The 25,333-nt window shown below is 36.5% G+C and overlaps 1 protein-coding gene across 1 annotated transcript in view; it reads left to right on the top strand.

Moving 5' to 3' along the window:
- BMPR1A (bone morphogenetic protein receptor type 1A) overlaps positions 1-25,333 on the top strand; it is a 140,741-nt gene that overhangs the window by 51,388 nt on the left and 64,020 nt on the right. Inside the window, exon 2 of the mRNA XM_041747176.1 lies at positions 24,847-24,961. The gene's annotated coding sequence lies outside the window, so the exon portion shown is untranslated. The remainder of the gene's footprint in view (positions 1-24,846; positions 24,962-25,333) is intronic.

Here is a 25,333-nt window from a genome sequence, read left to right as displayed (position 1 = left end):
TTACAATATTGTATATATTCCTTATGCTATACTTTTAATCTGTGTGACTTATTTATTTTATAATTGGAAGTTTCTATCTCTTAATCCCCTTCACTTATTTTTACCCATGCCCCCACCTCCCTACCCTCTTACAACCACCAGTTTGTTCTCTGTATTTTTTAGTCTGTTTCTTTGTTTTGTTTGTTCATTTGTTTTGCTTTTTGTATTCCACATTTAAGTAAAGTCATATAATATTTTGTCTTTCTCTGATTTATTACACTTAGCTTAATACCCTCTAGATCCATCCGTATTGGCACAAATGGCATGTCATTCTTTTATATGGCTGAGTAATACTCCATTGTATATACATATATATTACATCTTCTTTATCTGTTGACAGACATGTGGCTTGCTTTCGTACTTTGTCTTTTTTTTCCCATACTTTGTCTATTATAAATAATGCTACAGTGGACATAAGGGTGCATATATCTTTCAAATTAGTGTTTTCATCTTTTTTGGGTAGATAGTAGTGGAATTACTAGGTTGTATGATATTTCTCTTTTTAATTTTTTGAGGAACCTCTATACTGTTTTCCACAGTGGTTGCACCAATATACATTGCCACCAGGTGTGCACAAGGGTTCTCTTTTCTCTGCGTTTTTGCCAACACATTATTTCTGGTGATTTTGATAGTAGCATTATTACTGGTAGGTTGTATCTAGTTGTGCTTTTGATTTGCATTTTTCTGATGGTTAGTGATGTTGAGCTTTTCATGTGTCTGTGGGCTCTGTATGTCTTCTTTGGAAAAATGTCTATTCAAAACTTCTGCCCATTTTTAATTGGATTATCTTTTTGATGTAAAGTTGTATAACTTCTTCATATATTTTGGATCTTAACCCCATATTGTATATATCATTTGCAAATATCTTCTCCCACTCGGTAGGGATGCCTTTTTGTTTTGTTGATTCCTTCTTTTGCTATGTAAAGGCTTTTTATTTTAGTAGTTTATTTAGTAGTTGCGGTAGTTTATTTTTGCTTTTGTTTTCCTTGCTTGAGGAGATATATCCATAAATATGTTGCTAAGGCCACTAAGAGATTACTACCTATGTTTTCTTTTAGGAGTTTTATGGTTTCAGGTCTCATATTTAGATTTTTCTTTGGTGGTTTTATTTGAGCACATATAATGTGATTTCATTTTCTCTCCTTTCTTACTGTATCTGTTATACTTTTTTCTTTTTAACTTTTTTTAGTAGTTTCCCTTGAGTTTTTAATATATATTTACAGTTACCCCAGGACTATTTCAGATAACACCATTCTGCTTTACAGATAGTGCAGGTACCTTATAATAGCAAAATATAATCCTAATTCTTCCATTACGTCTTTTGTATCATTGCTTTTACTCATTTCATTTATATATAGCACATACATGAGTATACACATACATATATGTGAGCATACATAATTGATTGCATTGTCGCTGTTATTGTGACTAACTTGTTATCTGTTAGATCAATTAAGAATTAGAAAAATGAAGTTTTAAATTTCCCTTCACTTATTCCTTCTCCAGTCCTCTTCCTTTCTTTATTTTGATCTGGGTTTTGGAACTATATCATTTTCCTCCTCTCTAAAGAACTTCTTTTTAACATTATCAGCAAGGCAGGTTTACTGGTGACAGATTGCCTCACTTTTGTACAGCTAATAAAAATCTCCATTTCTCCTTCACTTTTGAAGAATAATTCACAGGCTATGGAATTCAAAGTTGGTGGGTTGTTTGTTTTTGTGTTTTTTAAGTAGTCTCCATACCCAGCATGAAGCCTGGTGCAGGGCTTGAAATGATAACCCTGAGATCAAGAACTGAACTGAAATCAAGAGTTGAATGCTTAACTGACTGAGCCATCCAGGTGCCCCAGTGGTTTTTTTTGTTGTTGTTGTTGTTTTGATATCTTAAGTGTTTCATTCCAGGGTGCCTGGGTGGTGCAGTCAGTTAAGAGACTCCTGGTTTCAGGAGTCATGATCTCAGGGTTGTGAGATGGAGCCCTGTGTAGGGCTCTGCAACTTGGAATCTGCTTAAACTGTCTCCCTCTCCCTCTGTGCCCCTTATACCCCCACCCCAACCCTGTGGATGCACTGTCTCTCAAATAAATAAAATATTTATAAAAAGCATTTCATCTTACTCTTTTTGTTTGCATGATTTCTGAGAAGTTAGATGTAATTCTCATTTTTGCTCCTATATACATAAGGTGGGTTTTTTTCCTGTGTCTCCCTTAAAGTTTTAATTTCTGATCTGTGGCTTTCTGTAGTTTGAAAATGAGCTCTCTAGGTGTAGTTTTTTTTTTTTTTTGGCATTTATCCTGCTTGGAAGTTCTCTGAACTTCCTGGATCTGAGGTTTGGTCTTTGACATTAATTTGGAAAATTTTTCAGTTATTAGTGTTTCAGATATTTCTTTCCTCTTCCTTCCTTTTCCTTTTCTATTATTTCTTTGATATTCCTGTTATATGTGTGTTACACTTTTTGTAGTTGTCCCACAGTTCTTTGATATTCTTTTTAAAAATCTTTTTCAGCCTTTTTTTTGGTTTGCTCTTCAGTTTTGAAGATTTTTTACTGAGATAAATCCTCAAGCTCAGAGATTTTTTTCCATAGTCGTGTTTGGTCTAGTAAGCCCATCAAACACACTCTTCTGTTTTTGTTACCCATTTCATTTTGCTTCTTTCTTAGACTGTCCATCTCTCTGGCTTTATATTATGTATCTGTTCCCATCAGAGTCCATAGCACATTAATTGTAGTTGTTTTAAATTCCCAGTGTGATAATTGTGTTATCTCTGCCATATCAGAGTCTGGTTCTCATGTTTGCTCTGTCTCTTTAGACTGGTTTTTGCCTTTTAGTGTGCCTTGTCATTTTTTCCTGTTGGCTATACACGATGTACTGGGTAAAAAGAAACTGCTATAAATAGGCCTTTAGTAGTGCGATATTAAGGTATGGTAGGGGGGTGGAGTGGAAGTGTTCTATAGTCTCATGATAAGGTCTCATTTTTTTAGTGAGCCTGTGCCTGTGGACTGTGAACCTCCTAGGTGCTTCTTAGCTATTTTCCCCTCCCCCACGTGGAAGGCTAGCTTGGACTAGAGTTTGGCATTTCCCTTAACCTAGGCTTCTTAGGCTTTGAAAGAACCCTTATAATTTAGGTTCTATTAAAACAGTTTTTCTTGAAAAGGAAGGCCTTAAGATTAACAGAATGCTTCTGGGGTGCCTGGCTGGCTCAGTCTCTAGAGCATTTGACTCTTGATCTCAGGATCATGAGTTCAAGCCCCATGTTGGGTGTGGAGCTACTTAAGAGGAAAAAGAAAAAAGAATAACAGTGTTCTGATGTATTTCAAAACAGTACTTTGTCCCCTTTTTCTGGCAGAATCACAAGGGGGTTTTTCTTTGATATTCTCTGTGATGGCCTGGTAGAGGTCCTGAAGGTTAAACTCATAAAGTTTGGGGGCCCCCTATGACTGAGTCCCTCATTATAGTTTTTAAAATGTTGAAATGGGGATCCCTGGGTGGCGCAGCGGTCTAGCGCCTGCCTTTGGCCCAGGGCGCGATCCTGGAGACCCGGGAGTCCCACGTCGGGCTCCCGGTGCATGGAGCCTGCTTCTCCCTCTGCCTGTGTCTCTGCCTCTCTCTCTCTCTCTCTCTCTCTCTCTCTCTCTCTGACTATCATAAATAAATAAAAAATAATAAAAATAAAATGTTGAAATGGCTCCCTATCTTCTCTGAAGGTGACTGATTCGCTTCTTTTCTCTTTCCTCCTCCTCACCTTCTTCTCTTAGTTCTTCTCTTTTATCTTTCACCATAAATTTAAACACATTCGATGGGATTCAATCTTTTGCAAATCTTAAACTTGCTAAAGCTAAAACTACCCCATCTTTGGCCATAAGGAGTCTCTTCAGGTTGGCTCCGGAGACTTCTTGACATCATTCAAATAATTGTTGATTAGGTTTTTTTTCTGCCTTATAAAGCAAGACATTCCACAAACATCTTGAAAATTTTCTGTCTCAAACATGAAATATTTCCATGAAGCTTGATTTCCTTCATTGGGAAGAAGTATTTCAAAACTATGATCTGGACTCTTGGGTTGCTCATTGATACTGTTTGATTTTTGTTTCTAGGTCTTTTCAGTGAATAGTACTAGGAAATAGAGATTGGGAATTGTGGTTTTCAGGGACATGGAGTGATAGACTACTCTGTAATTACTCATTTATCACATTCTATATCTGACAGTTTCACAGTAACAAAATTACTATATCCATCACCAATATTATTGAAAAGAGTTAACATTTTTTTCATATGGTCTTCATTTCTTGATAATTATACTCTCTATATCATCAGGTCATATCACTATTATGTACCATCACTTTTTTCCTTTTCATCATCTTTTAATCTACAAGTTACTACTTAATGCTCACCTCCAGAGTCATGTGAATGTTCCTCTAATCATATTGACTCTTTGAAGCTTATTCTTTAGTTGATTTCTCTAGAAAGACTAATGAGAACACTATTCCCTGAGTTTTTGTGTGATAATAATATGTTTTGTTTATATTTGAAAATTAGTCTTACTGGCTGTAAAATTCTTGACTCTCATTTTGTTTCCTTGAGTATTTTAACTTTTTTTCTGACATAAAGTGTTGCTTTGGAAAAATCTGTTGATAATGTAATTTTCTCTTCCTTATAAGGTACTTGACATATTGGCCCAGATGTTCAAATAATTTTTAATTCTTTTAAAAGATCTGTAATTTTACTGTAATATGTCTTGGTGTTATTTTGTGTCCATATTCTCAAGTGTATTCATTCTGTGCCTTAAACATGTGGTTTTAAATCTTACTTTAGAAACATTTCTTTGAATTAGTTTTTAATGTTTTTGTATAGTTTTTAGTGTTTAGTTCCCTTTCTTGGGTTTTCTTCTGTGATTACTATTTATATAAAAGAACAATTTTTGTCACTTTTCCTAGAATCCTTTTATTTCTTCATTAAAATATTTTAAAATTATTTTTTAGGGTAGCCTGGGTGGCTCAGGGGTTTAGCGCCACCTTCAGCCCAGGCCATGATCCTGGGGACCCGGGATCGAGTCCCAAGTCAGGCTCCCTGCATGGAGCCTGCTTCTCCCTCTGCCTGTGTCTCTGCCTCTCTCTCTCTCTCTCTCTCTCTCTCTCTGTCTCTCATTAATAAATAAATAAAATCTTTTTTAAAAATTATTTTTAGGATTAGAATACTTTTTGTATTACCTGTTGTGTTTATTTATTCTTGTGCTTTTTGTTTTTAGTCTTTATGTCTGAAACAAAATTCTTAAAATTCTTTTTTGAGTCATGTTCTCACATTTCTGAGTTTCTCCAATTCTGATGTGGTTTTTTATGCCTTATATAATTTACTTAATGCTTTTACCTTTTTCGTAGGTTATAGTTTATCAGTTTTGTGTTGGTGCTCTTCTGGTTGGCTTTAGTTGTGTATAAAGGATGTTGGTTAGCCTCATAATAACTTGTATGAGACTTGAATCTGGAAACTTTCTCCTGGGTCATTTTGAAATTAGTTTTTCTGGATGTTTAAGAGGAAATAATAGTGATGCAGGAAAGCATTTTTGACTTGACTGAATTGTTTTCGATTGTGTTTGAGGAGATGACTGATCCTGGTTCTGCTGCTGTCCCTTACTTCTCCTTGAGCCCTCTCTTTCTTTTGTCTCAGCTTTTCTGTTCAGTTTTGTTTTTATTCCTAACAGTTTCTTCTTTAGAGTAAGGCTCTGTCCTGGACAGGAGGGAGGCCTGGTGGGTATTTTCCAAGTTCAGACAGGTTGGACAACCATGTCAACTTCAAACCATTTGCTGTCAGGCTCTTTGACATTATCTGCAGTTGGATCATCAACTCTTACACCTTCCGCAGTTTTCCTTGTATTTTCAAATTTGCCTGCTGTTCTCTCCAGTGAATACCTCCTTGCTGTTTAGCCTGTAGAGGTACATGCTAGCAAGCGAACTGGATTTTACCCCTGCCCATGTCCCAGAATTGCAGGTATTAGTTCTATGTAACAGGGATACGATTTCAGGCTAAAAACTGGTTTAAAACTCTGTATAAGAAACAGTTATGCTCTGGAATCTAGGGCTTAGATCTTCTGTCTCACGCTTGTCCGCATAGTCAGGTGCCTGCCTGTGGTAATGACTTCTTAGTGCTCTTTCACATCCACTTCTCCTTTCATTCCAAGCATATGGGAACATTTAATCCCTTTGTTTCCTTGAAGTTAGATGGGTATCATGTGACTGATCTGGCCAGTGGACTTTTAGGGGAAGTGTGTGTCGCTTCTGAGTTGACATAGTGAAAGGCCCATGAAGATTTTCTGGTCTTTTTTTCTTTTTTAAACTTAGGAAGTACCTAGCCATGTTTTCATTTGATACAAGAACAAGATGATCAGCCTGGATGACTGTGAAGCAGACACTGCCTGCCCCGTGTTGGATATTTTACATGAGACAGAAGTAAATTTCTGTTATGTTGAGTTGTTGAAATTCGGAGTTGTCTGCTACCCTAGTATGACTTAGACTGTACTATCTAGAATAGTAGCCACTAGCCACATGTAGCTGCTGAACAATTAACATGTGGCTAGTACTAACTGAGATTGTGCTAAATCTCAAGTATAAATCTAAATCTAGAGTACACACCAGATTTGTAAGTGTGAAAAACATAGAAAATGTCAAAGTAATAATTTTTTATTTATTATATTGAAATACCATTTTAGATCTGTTGGGTTAAATAAAATTTATTAAAATTAATTTCCACTCTTTCTCTTCTCATGAGGGTACTAGAAAACTTAAAGTTTTACATGTGGTTGCACTTAAAACATTATATTTCTCTTGGACAGTGCTAGACTCTTCCTGGACTTATTCAGTATCCTAGCAGAAGTTGAGTGTTTGATTGTCTACAGAAACTACACAGGTGAGACTCCAGATTTGGAGAAAATACAGAAAAAGAGTATATATACTATAAATGGGGTTAAGCAGAAGTCTCCTTGATGGATCAGGAGATGTGTCCTTACTTTCTGTCCCATGTCCCTTTCCTAACCTGTTTGTCGAACACTGGCAGTCAGAGGAGACCGACTTTTCTACGAAACTGAATGACTCCAGAGAAGAGAGCCACAGAGCCTGACATTTGAAGGTCTTCGTATGTGCACAACCAGGTGACTGCCCAGTTACAGTGGTGAAGACTGCTAGCTAATAAATCCGTCCTGTACCCACAGGGTTGTCCAGTAGGGTCCTTGTGTTTCACTCTTACATGGGCAGCACTTAATGCTACTTATTTTTTTAAAGCTGCTTTAGAAATTTAGTACAATTACTAAAAATACCATGTTTCATAATGATCTACCTGTTTAGGGAGAACTTTTCAATTATACAAAGTTTATACATAAATAAACAATATGTGCAAAAATCTTTGCAACTTGATTTTTCCTAGAAAACTACCTTCTTACTGTCAAATTTGAAATTTATGGTTGAACTCTGGTGCTTCTTTTGACAATTCATGTCATCTAGAAGTGAAAGCATATCAGTTTCATAGACTACTACAGTGGTTGTTAACCTAGGGATTACTAATAAGGGGATAATCTCCAGGCATACCGTGAATTCTCTCGTTTTTGAGTGGTGCAGATTCATGTGCATGCTAACTGTGGGGAAGAAGTGATTTTCCCAGCTCCCTGCAGTACTTTCTCTTATGGTCATGCGATCGTTAGATTGTTATTCCTCGTTCTGGCAAATTAGTGAATCTAGTTGCTGTCCAGCATTTTGTGCCAGGGGCCCATACCTCTCTCTCTGTGCCTAACCTCCACCCTTTCAGTTTTGGAAGATGAATTCACTTTATATTTTCTAGAGAAGTTTGAAGGCCAAATGTAAGTTCTGATTTCTTTTCTCCATCTTAAAGATCTCTTTTTATGAGTTTTTTTTCTTCTCTTCTGTTTCACAAGTAGTGCTTCCTTTTTTCTAAGGCTGCATCTTTATTTATCTTTTGAGACCTTCCTCTCCTTGTCTCTTTCCATCCCTGACAGACTATTTTCAGTTCAATTACTGCCCTGATCAAATTCTTTCTTTCAAATTAAAAACAAACCAACAAAACCTTCCCTTGACACTATTACCTCGAGGCAATGTGCCATTTTTTTCATCTCCAAACCCCTCAAAATCTCAGTCTGTACCTGAATAGCCCTATCTTTTTTTTTTTAAGATTTTATTTATTCATGACACACACACACACACACACACACACACACACACACACACAGAGGTGGAGACACAGGCAGAGGGAGAAGCAGGCTCCATGCAGGGGGTGGGCTTGGGACTCCATCCCGTCCTGGGTCTCCAGGATCACTCCCTGGGCTGAATGCGGGTGCCAAACTGCTGAGCCACCCGGGCTGCCCAACCCCCCCTCCCCCAATTTTTTTTTTTTTACATCTTCCTTGCCATTGTCTTTGAATTTGCCAGTGACCCATTTAGCAAATTTAGCAGCTTCTTCCATGTTTTATTATTTGTCTCTTCTGAAGTATTTGGAATTGTTACTATCTTTCTACCTATTTTTTTAATAAGAACTTCACTTAAAGTTGCCTTGCAATACAAAACATGAAAAATACAGAAAAAGTATAAAGAAGATAATTATCCATCATAATACCACCTCTCAGAGATACCCACTATTAAATTTGGGGCCATATCTGTTCCATCTTTTAAAAAAAATGTATTAAGCAAAAGCAAATTCATATTGTATCTGCTTTTTTTATGTTTTAAGATTTTACTTATTTATTTATTTAAAGAGAGAGCGTGTGTGTGTGTGCTCAGTGAAGGGCAGAGAGGGAGGGAGGGAGAAAGGGAGAGAATCCCAAGCTGACCCTGCTGAGTGAGGGGCCTGTTGTGGGGCTCCAACTCACGACCCTGAGATCATGACCTGAGCTGGAACCAAGTCGGATGCATTTACAAATATGTGCAACCATCACCCTAGTCAATTTTAGAACATTTTTATATCCTCAAAGTGAAACCTTGTACCCTTTAGCAATCACTTCTCTCTCCATAAGTTGTTATTTTAATGTAATATTTTATATTTATACTCTTGTTATATTATGGCCAGTTGGTCCAGAATTTGGAAACAGAAAATACAGTAGTTCCCCTCTTATCCACAGTTTGAGTTTTTGCAATTTCCATCACCTGCGGTAAACTGAGGTTGGGAAGCAGATGTCAGGTCGTAGCCTAACACTACGTCACATTGCCTGCATTATCCACCTCACTTCATCTCATTACGTAGACTTTTTATCCTCTCACACCATCACAGGAAGGGTAAGTACAACACAGTAAGATCCTTTGAGAGAGACCACATTCACATAACTGTTAATACAGTACATTGTTATAATTATTCTATTTTATTATTAGTTATTGTTATTAACTGGTTACTGTGCCTAATTTATTATTAGTTATTGTTATTAACTGGTTACTGTGCCTAATTTATAAATAAACCTCATCATAGATAGACACATAAAAGAAAAAAACAGTATATGTAGGAATTGGTACTATATATGCTATCAAGCATCTACTGAGGGGTCTTGGAATATATTCCCTGCGGAAAAGAGGGACTACCATGTGGTTTAGGATTAAAGCTCAGTCTTCGGAGTCTGACTGACCTGGATTAAAATCACAGCCCTACTACAAACTGCGAGACTTTGGAGGGGTTACTTAACCACTCAGCCTCAGTTTCTTACCTATTATGTGGAATTAGGAGAAGTACCTGCCACATAAATTAGTTTTGAGGATTAAGCAACATAATACATGTATAAAATTTAGTACAGTAGCTGGCACATAGAAGATGTTCAATAATCGAAGCTCAATAAATAGAGAACGATGTCTTTGTTGCAGTACTTTAGTTCTTAAGCCAACTAGCAAGTGTTTGATGCTATTAGACGTTGTTATTAAATATTGACTGGTGTTTCTGTCAGTGATTCAGAATGTTCTCTGTACTTAGCAACATCTTTGTACATTTTATATTATCCCTCCTATAAAATTCTAATTACTCTGAGGATACAACTGATTTTTTTATAGAGAATAATAATAATAGTATCTTTTTTTTGTATTTTTTTTATTGGAGTTCGATTTGCCAACATATAGCCTAACACTAATAATAGTATCTTACAATTAGAATGTATTTACTTGGCACTGTTCTAAGTGCTATATCTACATTAACTCCTTTGATCTCCGCCTCTCAGACACATGTGCTTACTGTCCCTATTTTACAGACTGACCGTGGATGAGGTTAAGCAACTTTGGGTCAAAGAATTAGGACAGGTAAGGAAAGGGTGGAGCCAGGATTCTAACCTTGATACTCAGTCTGACTGCAGAGGCCATGCTCGTAACCTTGTATTCTTCTCTTTATCCTTCCTTCTAGAAGAATGGTAGGTGGATTTCAAACATCTTGACATTTTGGGTGTTCTATATTTAAAGGACTGTGAGGTCTCCAGTGCTTGCTTGGAGAGAGAACTAAAATGAGTATTGATGTCTGCTACAGACATGAGCTTCAGGGTGGCTGTGTATGTATCATCTGGGTCAAACCATACATGGATTATCCCGCTCCAGCACTCTAGAATCCAGGCCTCAGGTGGGACGGTGGCCAGGCACAGTGCACCTTCCCTAGGCCCCCTGATAGAATGCCCATTTTGACCTGCACCGCTCCCTCCTTGCATACTGCCAAACCCCACGAGTCTTTGAAGGCTAATTTAAATTCAGCCCCCAGTGATCTCTCTACCTGTGGAGCAACAGTCTTTGATACTTCTCAGATAATCATGTGTGGTGGTATGACATCTTGGTGTGTTGTCATCTTGGTACTGTTGTTGAAGCTTTAATATATTTATGATGTGACTCCTATGGTGATTAAATGTTGCTTGTCAGCAGGAAACTGTCTTAAATGTTTTAAAATATACTATAGTGCCCTCACAAGTATTACCAAGTGATCTTTTCTTCCTGTCTCTTTCAGTCTCTGTTGCCTGATGATAATAGAGCTATTTGGTGCAGTTCAAAGATACCTAACTTGACAAACTTAGTCCCAAATGTACATGACGTGTTTTGCAACAAGGTGGTTAGTCCATAGTCAGGCTGTTGGATTATGTGCATTATATTGGGATAAGTGCTTCTAATTGTCTGTCTGAAAGTCTTCACAACCTGTTGTTGCTTCTTTTTGAAATCTAACTTGATTGCCTTGGTTGTTGCTCATCCTGCTTATAAGCTCCTCCCTTAGGCTTGTGACTCACCGATTTAAAAGACGGTGCTGTTCAGTAATTAACTAACTACCTGCCTCTCATTACATAGAGATGAGAACTTAAATGCAGGCTTCCCAGCTAAAACTTTCTTCCCTGTGTGTTTACCCATCTGCGGGCATGTAGCAACACTGTCCCACACCCAGCCTTTGGAGGAAATATCTGTAGTCCGTGTCCCCTCCTGTTGGACATAGTTCATTTGCATATTGCTGTACAACTGATGGATTTTATATGGGTGCTGTTAATCGAAAATTATTTTCTATAGTTTCTAGAATGCCATTTATTTAGTCTCACTGATATTCACATTTGGATGAATGACAATCGAGTAATGAATGAGGTTTTGTTTTTAGTAAATAATAATTAAGCCAAGTATTTTATAAGATTAATTAAAGTCTGATACGACTAGTATGTCCTTGAGGTGATAAGTGTTACCCATTTTCATGAAGTATAATTAGTTTTTGGGGAAACTACCTGTGTTTTAGAGTAATTCATTCTATGCTTATTACCTTGCTTTAGCAATCCTGAGAAATATGGATATGCATCATTAGGAAATAGATGTGTTTTGATTAGGAAATTTTAAAACATCCTTCTGTTTGCTAAATAGGACATTTGAAAATATGTTCTAATAGCAGTATGATCATATCTACTTTGGTATCAAATAAAACATTTGTAAATTGTACAAAATACAATTGATTTACTGAACAATTTTTTAAAAGCCTGTATGCCTTCAGACTGAGTATGATGCTTTGTTTCAGAAGCACAGCTATAATTTTTGACCATTTAAGCAAAATGTAATTTTTCATCCTGTTGAGCAATCATAGTTTACAATTCCTAGGGAAAAAGTTTTAGAATTTGCTGAGGGAGAAAAGATCTTCGGGACTTCCTTATAGATCTGTTCATACTTGATTTTAGTCTGTCAAACTGACATCGTTGGCCAAAATCATATGTGAAATTATAACTTATGACTGATAAAGTACATATTTTTTCCCAATTTTTTTACCTTACAAGCTTTTAAATTAAAACAAAATTTGAAGGGCACCTGGGTGGCTCAGTGGTTGAAAATCTGCCTTTGGCCCAGGGCGTGACCCCGGGGTCCTGGGATGGAGTCCCGCATTGGGGAGTCCGCTTCTCCCTCTGCCTGTGTCTCTGCCTCTCTCTCTGTGCCTCATGAATAAATAAATAAAATCTTTAAAACTACATAAAATAAGATTTGAACAGATAGTAAAAACCTATTTCACCAGTTTACTTGCTAACCTTTTGCTTCATCTGCTTTCTCTGTTTATAAAAACACATATCCTTTTTTTCTCACCATTTGCAGATAATCTGCAAACATCTTGACACTTTACCCCTAAATATTATAGCAAATGTGTCCTAAGAACAAATTTGCTTTCCTTAAGGGCTACGTTATCATAGGAGATTTGATATCAACATTACATTATGTAATATACTGCCCTTACTTAAATTTCCTGTTTTCTTTCCAAAAGTGTTCTTTATAGCTATTCTTATTTATTATTATTATTATTATTTTAAAAGATTTTATTTATTCATGAGACACACAGAGAGAGGCAGAGACACAGGCAGAGGGAGAAGTGGGCTCCCTGCGTGGAGCCCAATCTGGGACTGGATCCCAGGACCCCAGGGTCATGCCCTAGGCTGAAGCAGCACTCAACCGCTGAGCCCCCCAGGCATCCCTCCCTACTTGTTTTTTTTTTTTTTTTTTTTTTTAAGTAGGCTCCACACCTTGCATGGGGCTTGAACTCAAAACCCTGAGATCAAAAGTTGCATGTTCTACCAACTGAGGTAACCAGGCACCCCTTTTTTGATTTTTGATCCCGGAACCAATTAAGGATAATTTTGCATTTGGTTGTCGTATTTCTTTAGTTTCCTTTAACTGAGAATAAGTCCATATTTCCCCCATCCCTCCTAACAATGGTCTTTTATGAAATCTTGTTGTTTTTTAAAAATAGGATACCTCTTAATTTGCTTATATTTTTATATTTCATGACTAGATTAAAGTTAAAATTTGGGGGGATGAATACTATATTGATACCATTGTGTATTTTCCATTGGACTATATCAGGAGAAGTCCATTTTTTCATACTTTTTTCATTTAATAATAGCTTAGTATTGCTTTGATTTATTGCTATGAAAGGTTTATGATATTTTGTCCTTAGATTTCAAAATATAATTTCATAGTGCTTCACTCTTAATTTTTAAAAATTAAGTTATGATACATTCCAAAAATAAAAGAAGTGGTGTGACACCTGTATGCTTAATACCCAGATTTACAAAATATTAGCAGTTACCCATATTTACTTTGGATTAAGATAAAATTTTTATTCTTTTTTTTTTTAAGATTTTATTTATTTATTCAGAGAGAGAGAGAGAGAGAGAAAGGCAGAGTCACAGGCAGAGGAAGAAGCAGGCTCCATGCAGGGAGCCTGACCTGGGACTCAATCCGTGTCTCCAGGATCACGCCCCAGGCTGAAGGCGGCGCTAAACCGCTGCGCCACCGGGGCGCCCTAAAATTTTTATTCTAAAATGTATTCTATATACAAGGGTGTATATATAATATAAATGTACATTCTAGAGTAATAATAATAATAAATGAATATATCCATCCCAACCTCCTGTTTCAAGAACTGTAATGGCATCCTTTGAACCTGTCCAGGCTTCAGGACAATAGTTTCTCTCTTCCCAGATAAAACTATCATCCTAAGTTTGGTTTTATTCCATGACCTTTCCTTACATTTTCCCTCTTTTGTATTTTTCCTTTAATATGCTTTTTAAAAAATATTTCCTATTTTTGAGCTTTATATGAGTGGAATCACACTGTGTATGTGTATTCTTCTTGGAATTCTTTTTTGTTCAACATTATGATTTTGAGATTTTTTTTTTAAAGATTTTATTTATTCATGAGAGACACACAAGAGAGAGAGGCAGAGACACAGGCAGAGGGAGAAGCAGGCTCCATGCAGGGAGCCTGATGTGGGACTTGATCCCAGGACCCTGGGGTCACGACCTAAGCCGAAGGCAGACGCTCAACCGCTGAGCCACCCAGGCATCCCTGATTTTGAGATTTCATTCATGTTGTTACTCATCTGAGATATATATTTCTTTTCATTGCTATATGGTAATCCCATTATATGAATATACTATAATTTATGCATTTTACTGTTTTTGGACACTTGGGTTTCCTCTGGTTTTTACTATTAAGAAAATGCTGCTGTGAATCTTATTTGTGCATTTTGGTGGATACATGCAAAAGGTTCCCTGGGTTATACTCAGCTAGAATTTTTAGGTCTTTGGGTATATACATTGTCACCTTTACTAGGTGGCGGCAAAAAAATTGTTTTTTGTTAACAGCTGTATGTTAAGCCAGATAAGGAATTCAAAAGGAACAGTTTTGAGAGAGGATCTTACTAGAAGTGTTGAGGTATTTATAGCTCTTAGGTCCTCCTATCTTTGTTTATTCCTGAGTTGACTCATTGAGGTGTCTTATCTTTGCATTTTCTTTAAGTGGGTTTTTAAAAATATCACAGCATCTAAAAAATATGTATCAAAGCATAAACATTATTTGATCATATAGAAGATGTATTCAATTTTTATGCCATCAATTTCAGGCTGAAATATGCAGCCTTTTTATTTCTGTAGACACTGAAACACAGAGCTATGTTAAACTAGTTTTCTGGTTCTTGGGGATGAAATAAATGAAAAGTGGATAGAGGAGGCTGTTACTCTGTTAGCCAATATGCATTCTAGGTAGCTGTTAGCAAAGGAAGAAAACTTTTAAAAATTCAGATGCAAGCTAAAATAAATAAATAAGCAAACTAGCAAATAAACAAGTAAACACGGCAGTCTTCTGGGAGCATTCAGAACTGGAACAAATAGCACTATGTATTAATTAGTCCCTAAGGATTTCTCTATGTTGTAGCAGAACTCTGTAATTGGTGTTCATGATGTTAATTCTAAATAGTATTACTGCTTTATTGAGAAATAGAAATAATGCATGTTATTAGAAGAATTGGTGAACCTTTAGCAATCTAACATCAATTCCTGGGGTGCCTCGGGGGCTCAGTTGTTTAGAGATTGGACTCATGATCTCAGCCCAGGTCTTGGTCTCAGAGTTGTGACTAGAAATTTTCCTTTTAACATAATGTAGTGAAACTATCCAGAGGAACTTGTCCTGTGGTACTTTTACTTATCAGCTAATAAAATAAATGTTCTCTTGATAATTTCTTACCATTTTATAGGAAATAAATGGGTGATAGATATTTCTGCACTGACTGAATTAGGTTTACTTGGTAAGTGGAAGAAGATGTATCAAGTCATATAAATGTCTCTGTATACTGTGTAAATTGTCTAATGAATTGTAGAGAAAAATTAAAATGGAAAACATAGAAGTGGTTCTCATGTTGTTTGCCAGAAAGGATAAATTGGAAAGAATATATAGATAGATTATTTGGGGGTTCGTCTGCTGCAGGTGGCTACATCAAACTTGCTGTTTGTTACTCTTAGAACAGATGGGCACCCGGATAATGGTAACTGCTCTGCACATTCAGAGGATGAGGGATACAGGGAGGACCAAAGGCTCAGAATTTGGTGTAGGAACTGCTGGTTTCATTAGACTCCCCTTATGGGGCTTCTCATTTCCACAGGATGCTGGAAACCACTGCAGAATTGAAGTTTCCTAGCTGATTCAAAGGAAGAATGTGTCTTGAATAGTCTTTGAACAGTTATTTTGTTATTCAAAATCTAGTTTGAAGCAGAGGTAAAACATTTTTAGAAAATAGGGTTTTAAAAAATTTTAGTTACTTAAAAGTAATTATAGATTCATAGGAAATTGCAAAAATAGTAAGGAGAGGTCCCTTGTACCCTTCACCTTCCTCCAGTGGTTGCTTAATACTGCGTGATGTCCAGTTCCCAGCAGAACACGCACAGTATTGTGCCAATTAAACCTCTACGGTAGCTGCGTGCAACCACCTCACCATCGGGACATGGAATCTCACCACATCGGTCACAGCTGTACCCACCATGGCAACCTCGAGGGTTTTTTTTTTTTCTATCTGTGATTTTATCATTTTCAGTGTTTTATAGATGGAATCATACGGTAGGTGACCTTTTTGCACTCAGCCGAATCCTTCGAGATTTACCCAAGTTGTTTTGTGTATCACTGGTTTATCCCTTTTTATTGCTGAGTAGGATTCTGTTGCATGGATGGACCAGAGTTTGTTTAACCATTCACTTTTTGAAGGATGTTTTTGTTTTCTCCAGCTTTTGGCCGTTAAAAATAAAATTGCTGGTGACATTCCTGTTCGTTTCTTTGCAACCATGAGTGTGTTTGGTTACATGTAAGTGTGTATTTCATTTTTAAAGTAACTTCCAAACCTTTTTCCAAAGTAAGGATGCCATTTTACATTCTTACGACAATGTATGAAAGATTCATTTTCAGGACACCTGGGTGGCTCAGCAGTTGAGCATCTGCCTCAGTCTGAGGTCGTGACCCCGGGGTCCTGGGATCGAGTCCCACATTGGGCTCCCTGCGGAGAGCCTGCGCCTCCCCCTGCCTGTGTCTCTGCCTCTCTCTGTGTCTCTCATGAATAAATAAATAAAATCTTTGGGGAAAAAGGAAGAAAGATTCATTTTGTTCATATTCTTGCCAGCACTTGGTGTTATCACTGTTTTTTATTTTAGTTACTCCAGTAGGTGTGTAGTGATATCTCAGTGGTCTTAATCTGCATTTCCCTGATGGCTGGTGTTCTTGATTGCATCTTTTCATGTGTTTATTTGCCATCCAGATATCTTCTTCTTCAAGGAAATCCCTCTTCATATTCTTTGCCCAGTTTCTTGGTGAATGTTTTTTTTTAAGGTGAGTTTTGAGATTTAGTATATTCTAGATGGGTCCTTTGTCACATTATATAATTTGTAAATATATTTTCCCACTCTATATCTTGTTTCTTCATCTTTTTAACAGGATCTTTTGCAGAGGAAATATTTTTAATTTTGATGAATTCTAACTTGCCTTTCTTTTTCTTTTAGTGTCATTTTGATGATCATTTTAGTGTCTTTCTCCATTCCCACCCTCTACCCCCAATCCTAGGCAGCCATTAGTCTATTTTCTGTCTCTGAGTGCTTAGTTTGGCAGCACATATATTTTCTATCTCTGTGGAATTGCATATTTTGGGTATTTTGTATAAATGGAATTATATAATATGTGGCCTTTTGTTCTGGCTTCTTTCATTTAGTGTAATATTTTCAGTGTTCATCTCTCTTATATTGGAATTGGTTCTTTTTATGGATGATTAATACTCCGTTGGATGGATATACCACCTTGGATACACATCCATTCATCAGTTGATAGACATTTAGGTTGTTTCTACTTTTTTGCCTATGCTCAGATGAGTTGGTGTGTACCTTTTCATCACCTTTGCCACACGTGTTGCATGTGTATGTATGCACTTACACACACACACATTCTTCTTTGTGTGTATAGTTCTCTTTTTAATAATGAAGGGGTGACTTATTTTATAGTTTTTAAAACTTAAGGATATTTGGAATATCTTTCCATATCAGTTCAGATAGGACAGATGTATCTCATTTTTTTTAATGACTATATATTGTTTATTGTGGCTATTTAGCACACCCCACACTGATAAATATTTAGATGAGATTGGATGACCTTTTGTTTTTCTTTCTTTTTTTTTTTAAGATTTTATTTATTTATTCATGAGAGACACACAGAGAGAGAGAGGCAAAGACACAGGCAGAGGGAGAAGCAGGCCCCATGCAGGAACCCCCATGTGAGACTCGATCCCGGGTCTCCAGGATCACGCCCTGGGCTGAAGGCAGCGCTAAACCGCTGAACCACTTGGGCTGCCCTGTTTTTCTTTCTTTTTTAATTTTTTATTTTTTTTAAATAATAAATTTATTTTTTATTGGTGTTCAATTTGCCAACATACAGAATAACACCCAGTGCTCATCCCATCAAGTGCCCCCCTCAGTGCCCGTCACCCATTCACCCCCGCCCCCTGCCTGTTTTTCTTTCTTATATAACATCAACTGCAACCATACTTACACAAATGTCTCTGTGGTGCAGAGCTCATTTTACCTGTTTTGGGAATTTTTTTTTTTTCCCTGTCACTCTTCACCAGTCAGTCATTTATTCAAAAATATATAGATTACCTCCTATGTGCTGGTCAGTGGACTGTGCTCAAAACACCGGTGACAACAAGCGTTAGTAAAATGCAATTGCTGTACACAGGGGTTATCTTAATAAGTAAGATATATCTATAAATAGATCATCATAACTCAATGTGCTGAGCGCTACAAGAGGAGTCAACAGAAGAGATATTTGAGATGGATCATTGTGAGGACAAATGGAAGTTCACTTGGCTAAAAGATGAAGATACATTTTGATTAGAATATCGAGCTTGAAGAAAGGTAGAGGCATAAAATAAGTGGGCATATTTAGGAAATAGCAAATAGTCTAATATGGCCAGCAGGAGGCTTTTGGCAGAGATTGAGATTGTAGCAGAAGATAAAGGAGGTTAAATAGGTGGAAAGCAGATTATAGCAATCTGTGGATGGCCTCCTAAAGAATTTGGAATTCATTTTACACACAGTTGGAAATTATTGAAAAAATACACTTGTGTTTTTTTATTAGTAGTAAAATTTTAGAGTTGCGCTATAAATATTTTAGAACATTTTCATTGGGACACCTATGTGGCTCAGTTGGTTAAGTGGCTGCCTTTGGCTCAGGTCATGATCCTGGAGACCTGGGATTGAATTCTGCATCCCAGTCCTTGCTCCACAGGGAGCCTACTTCTCTCCCTCTGCTTATGCCTTTCTCTCTCTCTCATGAATAAATAAATAAAATCTTAAAAAAAAATAGAATATTTTCATCACTGCCCCAGATTTCACAGTTCTACTCCTTGCTTTGGGCTACTACTGCTTTGCTTTCTGATTGTCTAAATTTGCCTTTTATTAACTTTTAATATGCATGGAATCATCCAGTATCTAGTATTTTGCATCTAGCTTTCTTTATTTAGTATGTTTTTGAGGTGCATTCATGTTGTAACATGTACCAATATTTTGTTTCTTCTTATTACCTGATAGTTTTCCATTGTATGATTATGCCACACTTTGTTTATCTGTTCACCAGTTGATGGACCTTTGGATTGTTTTCAGTTTTGGCTGTCATGAATAATGCTGCTGAGAACATTTGTGTAGAAGTCTTTGTATAGACACATTTTCATTTCTCTTGGGTATGTTCCTATAAAGGGAATTTGGGATCATATAGTGCATTTATGTTTACATTTAACTTAAATTGCCAAATTGTTCTTCAAAATGGGTGCATCATTTTAGGGCAATGTGTGAGAATTCCAGTTTCTCTGTGTCCTTACCAGCTCTTGTATTGTCTGTCTTTTTAATTATGGCCATTCTGGTGAGTATAGTTTTGTTTTGTTTTTTTTTAAGATTTTATTTATTTATTCATGAGAGACCCAGAGAGAGAGAGAGAGAGAGAGGCAGAGACACAGGCAGAGGGAGAAGCAGGCTCCACACAGGGAGCCCAATGTGGGACTTGATCCCAGGTCTCCAGGATCAGGCCCTGGGCTGAAGGTGGTGCTAAACCACTGAGCCACCCGGGCTGCCCTGGTGAGTATAGCTTTAAATAGTTTTAAACTCAATATAGTTTAAAATTTTTATTTTCTTAATGAGTTATGTTTATAATCTTTTCAAGAAGCACAGTTGTATTTTAGAAACACACGTCCAGTGAACGAGGTAAGAAAGGAGGTAGGTTGCAATGAAAGAGGAGAGCCTGCACTAGATATGTATAAATATAAAGGAGAGAAATTTTAGAGATGTATCAGACTTAGGATGGGCAGCATTTAGTAACTACCTAAATATGATAGGTGAAGCAGAGGAAGATAAGACGTGCTCCCCAGATTTCCAATTTTAACATTTGCATGGCTGGTACTGCCATTAGCCAGGAAAGTGAATATGGTGCATGAACAGTTTTTGTGCTGGTAGATGAAGGCTTTTATATTAATCCTGTTTTCTCGATGTGCCACTGGAGTAGCTATTTAATATTTAGTACTTAGGAAATACATATCTAATTCAAAAGAAGGATCTGGATTGAGAGGTAAATTTAGCTGAGTTATCATTGTGTAAGTAACAGTTGAATTCATGGAAGTAAATGATGTATTGGTTTCTGAATCATGGTATTTGCTGGGTTGCTTTTGGTATTTGAAAATTAAACAATAAAAAGATTTAATATAATAAAAAGATCCAACATAATAAAACGGTTTTAGGATTTATTCAAGCCAAACAATAACACTAAAGACCCAGATTCTTACTGTTTTTTAATGAGCTGTTCTGTATCTGTTAGATTGTCCTCTTAGGCTGTCACCTTCCTCATGGTCCTAAGTAAGTCGGCCGCCATTATTCCACTTGACAAAGTCAAACCCAGAGTTGCCTGGACACAAAGGCTTGGGGGTGGGAGCGGGGGCGTTTCCAACCTACATATCTTATTTTCATCAGCCAGAGAAAACCTTTCCCAGAAACTCCCCAGCAAACTTAGTCTCTGGTCGTACTGCCTGGAATTGCATCAGATGCTTATAACTGAACCATCTCATTGGCAAGGAGAATGGAAATGGCCACAATTGGCTTAAATTAGAGATTTCTCACCCTGGTATTAATCTTTTTCACATATCTCTTTTGGAAGAAGTTTTTTCTCCTTGTCTTTTGGTTGTCTGATACAATTAAGATAGGTAAGGTTTTCTAGACAAGCCAGTTTCATATCAAGTTGTTGCTTCAATACTTCAGATCAGCTAATATTTGTTGAAATCCTTCTCTGTGTCATCAGTTGTGCTAGTAGATTCTAGAATTATAACAGTGAATAAAAGCTTAGAGTTTAGTATGGAAATATGCTTAAGCAGAGGAGTGCTAAAAAAAAAAAAAGAGGAGTGCTATGATCGAATTGTATACTGTAGTCCGTTTGTATCACAGGTTTAATACTAATGTTTATAGCTTCGGTTTTATAAGAAAAGCATTGCAAGTTTCAGTTTCAAGCTTACATTCAATTTATAAGTGATCTTTTAGAATACAACCCATCCATAAGTTGACTTTCCCTTTCTGTGTTATGTGGTTGCCTGCTTTATTATAGAAGGGCATGATAAACCAAAATAGACTGTTCATTTGAATTATGTATGGGAAAAACTGTATTATATTTTTCTGAAGTATAATGTTTGAATTTCCCAGTTAATTTACAAAAATTTTTAACAGTAATAATGCCTTTAGTTTAAGAGCCCAGCTGGGATGTTGTGTCAAATATTTTGTAGTATGGTTCTGATTTTTAAAAAAGGTTATATGAAAAAAAAAAGGTTATATGGATGCAGCAATAGTGTTAACAGTAGTATTTGTACAATGTACTTTCTATGGGTGCTTAGAGAGGAGAAAGGAAGAGGAGAGTATTTGGAGTGGTGAAAAGGAAAAGTATACAGTCAGTATTGCTGAATTTGTGAATACTAGGAAATGACTATTTTTGACACCTTGTACAAACTCAAAAGTAATCTTAATGTTTTAGACTGACTATATTTATCAAAAGAGTATGTATGCTGTTCTTTTCTATGAGGCAAATCTTACTAATAAAGGAGTGAATGGGTGGTATCCTAATACCACCAGAGCCAGAGATGACTATAATATCCACAGTTGATGTTTGTCACTGATGGGTTCTGTATGGTTAATGGTGTTTTAAGTACTCCGACGGTTTAAAGTTTAAGGACTTTAATGATTTTGAGAGCCAAGAGAGAGATGTACATTTTTATGGTAAATAAACGTATTCTGTATAGATGATGTGGGATCAAAGTACACTTTGCATATTTGTTTACAAAGTTTATGAACTTTGAGGAAATTCTAATGTTTGCTGAATTATAAAATGTTAGAAAGAAAATATCTAGAAATGTTTAATTTTTCACTTATTCTGTCGTTAAGAAGACCTGATATGTTTTTAAAAGGATTACCTTTTTCTTTTTTTTTTTTTTAATTTTATTTATTTATGATAGTCATACAGAGAGAAAGAGAGAGAGGCAGAGACACAGGCAGAGGGAGAAGCAGGCTCCATGCGCCGGGAGCCTGATGTGGGATTCGATCCCGGGTCTCCAGGATCGCGCCCTGGGCCAAAGGAAGGCGCCAAACCGCTGCGCCACCCAGGGATCCCCGGATTACCTTTTTCTTAATGTGTTTTCTAGAACTAAGAGGCTTGAAAGTTTCAGACACAAAATCTTTGACGAAAACATTATTATACTTGTTTAGTGTTCAGTTTTGACTAGATCTTTCTAGTTGTTAAACACAAGTTCTTAGTGCTAAAAGCCTGCGGTCAGTTACCTTGTAAGTCAAAAGATTAAAGCTGTTGGGGGCATTTTGCCCATGTAAAATCCTTTTTATATACATGCACATATTTATGCATCTCTTCTTTTAGGACTGTAGCACTGTATTGCAAAGGTTAAGGAAAGCTTTACTTTATTTGCACAATTTCTAGTTTGAAAAAAGTGATGTGCAGACCTGTATGGTGAAGCACATCTTGTCCTTTGATTTTTTTTTTTTAATTTATCTTTTAGTATGAGGTCATGTTTACTTGGTTTTCCTTAGCTGGTCTTAAATTCAATTTTTAGACGATTTATATTTTGTCATTTATTTGTGCATGTGAGAGGATGGATGGAGAATAGACAATTCAGGGTCTCAGACTTTGAAGATGGCATACTTGAAGATTCTTTTGATTATTCATATTTCTTTTTATTAACTTTAGATTTAGCCTGAAGCTTTTTTTTTTTCACACCAAGGAAACAGGTTTTTTTTTTTTTTTTTAAGATTTTATTTATTTATTCATGAGAGGCACAGAGAGAGACAGAGGCAGAGACACAGGCAGAGGGAGAAGCAGGCTCCATGCAGGGAGCCTGATGTGGGACTCGATCCCTGGTCTCCAGGATCACACCCTGAGCTGAAGACAGCGCTAAACCGCTGAGCCACCCAGGCTGCCCGGAAACAGTTTTGTAATAAGCAGTGCTATGATAAGCAATGGTTAGTAAATGCTTTATATGTTAATTTTATTTGATCCACTGGAAATATCTGGTAGAATTAGAATCAGGCCGTATATTTTTAAACATAGTCATTTTGATGGATTGTTTTAACCCTTATGAGAATGGGTTAATCTCTAGCTTTGTGTAATACAGTGATTGCCTTCCCTCTTTGCTTCCACCTACGCCACTAGGGAAGAATGGAGTTGTTGACAAAGAGTGGCTTTGGAGGTAGATATTTGTCATTTCTAAAATGAAAACATAATGCATTTATTTTTTGATTACGTAAGGGAAATTATTTAAGACTATGAACCTCTCAGGAAAAAAAAAATTCCTAAACACCGTATCTCTTCCATTCCTGCCTTCATTTCTCTGAGTGATAGTCTAAGAGTTTTATTGTCCTGTGAATACCCTGAAAAATATTAGGGACCAGTTAAGTTGTGGGTAACCAGTGCATTGAGAAGACTGTTTAAGGCTCCTAAATGCAGACAAAGCATTACTAATTGCTTTCAGGGTCAGTCTGTCTTTAGTTGGACCATGAAAGATTTAGCATGGTCCTATGGCAGCCCGTCTGCTGAGTGGAGACTCTTGTCTTTAAGAAAGGCTGCTATCTGATATGCTAGACCGTTTCAGGTTGCCCCAGTTTACATGAATTCAGTCATTATTGCCAAGACTACTAAACCTCACTGTGACACAAACGATACCTCTAAATGGACTTGAAGACAAAGGCATTTTGACCTTGCCATGGGACATAGGTAGTGTTCATACAGCTTAAAATTTTTCCTTTTAAAATATGAAACAATACTTTGCTATTTGAAGTTTCATTTAAAAGATATGTTCATAGAAATTATTTTTAAGATCTCTAAGGAAGCAACATGCTTTTTAAATAAATCAGAATTTTTCATTGTTTCCCACTTTTAGATTTATCAACTTTGTGTCTTAACGCAGCAAGGGAACTAAATGTCAGTGGAAACATAGTTGTAACCTATCCCCTGGGCTTAGACCAAGCAGTGCCATTGATTCCTGACCCCTCCAGTTCTTTAATATTGTAGGTAGAAGATTGACTGAAATTAGAACTACCTACTGAGATTTTGTGATAGAAAGTGAAAAATAGGGGTATTAGCTGGGTGGCCAAATATATTTTTGGCCTAAGTAGAAATTTCAATACTGTAGAATTGTGGATTTTAGTGCTGCTTCTAACTGTTCCTGTTTTTTCGTTTTAAGATGTGATTTTTTTTTTCCTTCAGAAATCTAAGCTAATACAGAAATTTTGCATGCAAGAAGTTTCTTCCACAGAACTATTGTTACCTTTGTGAAGTTGAAAATATACAAAATAGGAAACATCTTTGGGCAGAGGTTGGGAAAATGATAAAGTGATAGGTTAAAATACTTTAGAATTTCATTGACTTTATGTGAAAATATATAATTTTACACATGACAGATTTTTAGTATTGCTTTTGTGTGTTTCTTTTGGTCTAAGTAAGCTCTCTCTCTTTTTTTTTTAACAGATTTATGAAAATATGCATCAGTTTAATACTGTCTTGGAATTCATGAGATGGAAGCATAGGTCAAAGCTGTTTGGAGAAAATTGGAAGTACAGTTTTATCTAGCCACATCTCTGAGGTAAGGAAAAGACTTAAGAAAATAATTAGAATAATATGAACATTTTCATATCAACTATTTGAAAATAGTCATGGAAGGTGGGTGGGGGAATGAGCTAAATTGAATTGGGTGATGGGCATTAAGGAGAGTGCATCCTGGGATAAGCACGCGGTGTTGTGTGTAGTGATGAATCACTGAATTCTCCTGAAACCAATACTATCCCGTATATTAACTAACTTGGAAGGAAAGAAGGAAGGAATTGAAAATAGTCCATGTGTATGTATTACTGCTGCAACTTTATTTTAGTCTCTTTAGTTTCTTTAAACACCCTTTATGAGTTCATAAGTAGTTCTAATACATTTTCCCCTTCTTATTCATGTTTAATGTCTTCAA

This window comes from Vulpes lagopus, chromosome 3 (genome assembly GCF_018345385.1).
Source record: "Vulpes lagopus strain Blue_001 chromosome 3, ASM1834538v1, whole genome shotgun sequence".
NCBI lineage: Eukaryota > Metazoa > Chordata > Mammalia > Carnivora > Canidae > Vulpes > Vulpes lagopus.
The sequence above is the reverse complement of the archived record's forward strand: the minus strand, read 5'-3'. Positions and strand labels throughout refer to the sequence as shown.